The sequence below is a fragment of the Phasianus colchicus genome, chromosome 3 (assembly GCF_987193195.1).
Source record: "Phasianus colchicus chromosome 3, bPhaCol1.hap1.1, whole genome shotgun sequence".
NCBI lineage: Eukaryota > Metazoa > Chordata > Aves > Galliformes > Phasianidae > Phasianus > Phasianus colchicus.
In genome coordinates this window covers 62,464,980-62,469,396 of record NC_143438.1, presented here as the reverse complement: position 1 = coordinate 62,469,396, position 4,417 = coordinate 62,464,980, and positions in this window count along the sequence as shown.

The window sequence follows — 4,417 nt, the reverse complement described above, 5'->3', positions numbered from 1 at the left end:
TGGATAAAAATCGACACACTCAGCAACAGGCAAAAATGCATTTATAGATGGGTTAATCTCTTTGCCAGCTGAGTTTATTTTCAGGAAATCTCAGCTCTTTCCACTCTCCTGGATTTCAACATAGACAGCCCATGTAAATCTAGCAATATAAATCAGGTCAGCTCTGAGATTAGAGGTGTGGAAGCGAGACAAAGAAAATGAAATCAGTTCCTGTACACAACTGCCATGCTAATGACACAGTTACAAGGAGTCACTTTAATCCCAAGTGTTCTATGTGTTCTGCAAAAATGTGTTGAGTTGACCTGCCAGGATTTAAGATAAATCCACTGAAATGAAGTGAACCGTGGCCATTTATTTATTTATTTTTAAGTGGCAGATGTGAGAGCTTTTTTTTTTCTTTTTTCTTTTTTCTTTTTTTTTTTAAGCCCAAACTCATCTAAGTGCAGAGAGTTGAAATAAGAAGCTAAAACTATTCCAACTTTCTGGTATATAGCAGATTATCTGGTAGTACAAAATAATATAAAACTAAAAACTATGGCCAGAATAATTTTTTGAAACTAGATACATTTTAATTATAGCAGTGAAGAATGGAAGATAAACTAAACCTGTAATATTTCTGCAGTATGATCAGCATCACATAGGTTCAGGCTTCATTTGCCTGCAACAATTGTAATTCAGCATATGCAAACCTGCAAACAGGTTAGCTGGGCAGTTCTGTTCTGTAATGATTACAAACATGCATAATTAATATCTGGAAGAGAGAGAGTATTCTTGGTAAGAAGGTTTATTTTTAATTCTTTTCCAAGATCTTTTATTATGTAAGTGAAGGAATCCCAGATTGCTACTTCTAATTAAATCAGATATTTCTTCTGAGGTGTGCCTGTTAAATAACAGGACCAGAAAGCAGAGTGCCAAGGGCAAATTGTTGAACTTATTTTTAACCTCTTCATCACACTTGGTCCATCTTTCCTCAAATAGATCAGCCACTAATAGTAACAGCAACAAATTCCAAGTAACTCCTACTGCTTTGGATACTTGCTAATGTTCTTGTAGGTTCATTTTGGGTCAGACTGCCATTGAGTTTATAGAGAGAGCCCAGCTTCTTAACACTGATGGAGGATTTGTCCTGAAAATAATGAAGGCATGGAGACCTGGACCAGGATTTAAGCAAATACAACAGCACAGCACAAATGACAAACTCCCTGTAGGTATTTGAACCTTACTGGGTACTATCAGTGTTTACTCTATGTTTCATCAGGTGCATTTGTACTTCAATTGAAAATGCATTTCTGGGTTTTATTAACAGTGTTTGACTGATTCAGTGTAGCAGTGTAATGTGACATTGTACTGATGGTAGTTCTTGGGCTTACAGATTTTATGATTTTGGATAGTAATAAGATCAGAGAAAGAATGTGATGTTTGGCTGAAACAGGTGAATTAAATGGAAAAAATGAGGGGGAGTGGGAGGGAGAAGAGGATGATCAGATAATAACCAAATGAAGGAAGATTACATGGCAAGAGAATACTTAAATAATTAACTCCCTTTATCTAATAGGAGATTTCAGGAGGGGATCAAGCTTCCTGCCTCAGGATCTGGTTCTCTACTGGACGGGCACAAATGGCTTGGGAGAACCATGGGGTCACTTTGCTACAAGGCAAGAGATGTGCTTTGGGGTAAAGACCTGCTGCAATCACTGTGGTGCCAGCAAGGGAGAAGGGCAAGAGATTGTGGGACTAGGATGTGGGGCTGGGGAGATCAGAGGCTGCAGGGGGATTGTGAGCTGTGGTTGGATCCCTGTTCTGCAAAGGGAGAGAGCTGGGTTGGGCAAGTGGTAGAGGGGAGGATGGTGGCTTTGAGAAGGGATTGAGAAGGACTAAAGGGCAGCAGAAGGTATCAAAACTTGATCCCCCAGCCAGGAGGTCAGCAGAGGAGGAGGAGCTGTTGTGTAGGTCAGAGGAGCAAGGTGATGACATGGCAATATGGGAAACACATCATCAACAAGATTCACAGATCATCATTATCTATTCCAGCAGAAATACCAGCAAAACTTCTGGACAAACAATTAATTAATTGAAGGTGCATTTGAAGATAATGAGTATCACACACACACATTGTTCAGATGAATGTAGAAAATGATTATGGCTGGGGACAGGAGAAGAAATTAAGCTGAGCTTTTAATTTTAAAAGCAGCAGATATAGCCACAGGGAAATATTTGGGAAAGCTTACATTTTCATTTAGTTGTTTTGCTAAGGAACAGAAATCTTTTCTGATTTACATGAAATCAAATGACTATATGTGTACTTGTCTTTCTTCCTTTTTTCTTTTTTTCTTTCTTTTTCCTTTTATTTTTATTTTATTTTATTTTATTTTTTTACCCTTCCCCCTCCCCTCCCCCCCCAAGTTCTAAACTAATTGCATAGATTCTCAAGGAATTAATCAGATCTAGGACCTCAGGTCTACAGACTCTATTCAAGAAAACTACAGCATTACACTGTAGTTTTGTTTCCCTTGAGAACTAAGGCATGAAGGAGATGTCCTTAACTTCTCTGATTGCTGCTTATTGTCAAATCCCAAAGGGCAGCTGGATTAGGGCACCTTATTATGTTTCACGTACCTACCAAAAAGTATTTTGGAAATCTCTTCCTGTAGTCTGCTTTTAGCTTTCTCTGCTTTTATTTGAATGTGCAGCTTTCATTCATTTCTGTTATTTTAGAATGCTGTAGGTAGTGTTTTATAGTCATTGACCTCTCAAATATTAAGGCTATCAAATGTAGGGAATTTGAAGTGACTAAGTACAGGGAATGTTTTCTAACTCATGTATTTGTTCAGTGTCCAGAGGTACAAGAAAGGATGTAAAACTGAATGCTTGCATGTTTGTAAAGTTTTAGCAAAAATGATTAAGATCTTACTAATGCTCTGTTAGCTATGCTAGATGCAATACTGTGTTACACCATGATGCCTCTTTGATTGTATGAACAGCTGTGCTAAAATCTTGTTCTTTCACAGTCCATGCAAGTACCATGCAAGATGACTACTCTTCTTCTAGAGCTCAGAACTAACCCAAGTATTTCTCAGCATAGCTTTCTTTGCACAATGTAGATTTGCTCTGAAGGCCAGATTCAAGCCAGCTGGTTTGGCTGAACAAGAGAGGAGCACAGAGCTGTGTTACTGTGCCAAAGTTAGCAAGAGCAGTTTGTTGGCCCATGGTCCGCTCACAGTGCAAAGACCACATGCTGTGGGAGACAGACCTCCTTCTGCACACCTGCTAGATGAGTTCTGGCATCACTACAGGGCAATGGTACCAACCTCGTGGGAAGGCTGAGTGAGGAAAGGAATAGAGAAGGATAGCAGTGATGGAGAACATGAGCAAGGCCAGCACTAATCATTGCATTTTTTCAGTGACTTCCCTTAAGATCTCGACTAAATCTGAGCTGGAAAATATACCAGGTGTACAAGTTTCTACCTCTCATAACTAATAACCTAAATACTCTAAAATCTCTTATACAAGAGATGAATTGACCAGTACTAACACTGGAGGATGAGATATAGATGTAACATCTAGATAGTATGAAACAAATAACCAAAATATATATTCTCATCCATTTTAATTATGCATAAAATCCCACCAGCAATGAGTAAAACTCTTGTGAGCTCCTTCACTGCACTGAAGTTCTAGGTTTTTTCACACTGTAGTAACCTATTGTTCACTGAATGTCTATAAAGTAAAGAAAAAAAAGAGGCCTGGAAGACAGCCGTTGACTTCCCTCTGCATTTATTGAATATGGAGCTTAGTCAACCAACCCATCACAGATGTACACATTTTAGATAGTTACAGGTAGGTGAGCTGGGTTCCATGCATTGCTTTTAAAATCTCTTGGCCTGATACAGGGGGAAATAACCATTTTTTTCTCACAACCTTTAATAATTATATATATATAATATAATTATATATGTTTTTATATAATATAATTAATAATTAAAGAATAACAAGTTTTTCTTGCTCTATAGTGTCTGTCCCAGTCTTATCCAGTCAGTAGAGTTACATCTCTGTAACCTTGTTTCTGGAGACAAAACACAGTGTTTATGGCAGCAATATTGCAAAGGACATTGACACTGAAACTGGCAACTCAATGAAGTGGTGAAGGCCTTAATATGGAAATCTTTTGTCTTTTAGTATCCACACAGTTTTGTTCTGCATTTTGAGGTTTTAGGATTCATTAAGCTATTCCTTGCCGTATTCATCTGAGTCATTCTTCAGACTCGTTCCAGCATTCTGGTTTTGGTTAACAGTTATTAAGCATTATTAAGTTAGAACAGCTCTAATGGGAAAAATGACTATTTTGTTCTGGAAAATTGGAGAAGTTCTAACAGCTGTGAGTTTTCCCACGTTGAATCTGAGCATGGATAGCACAATC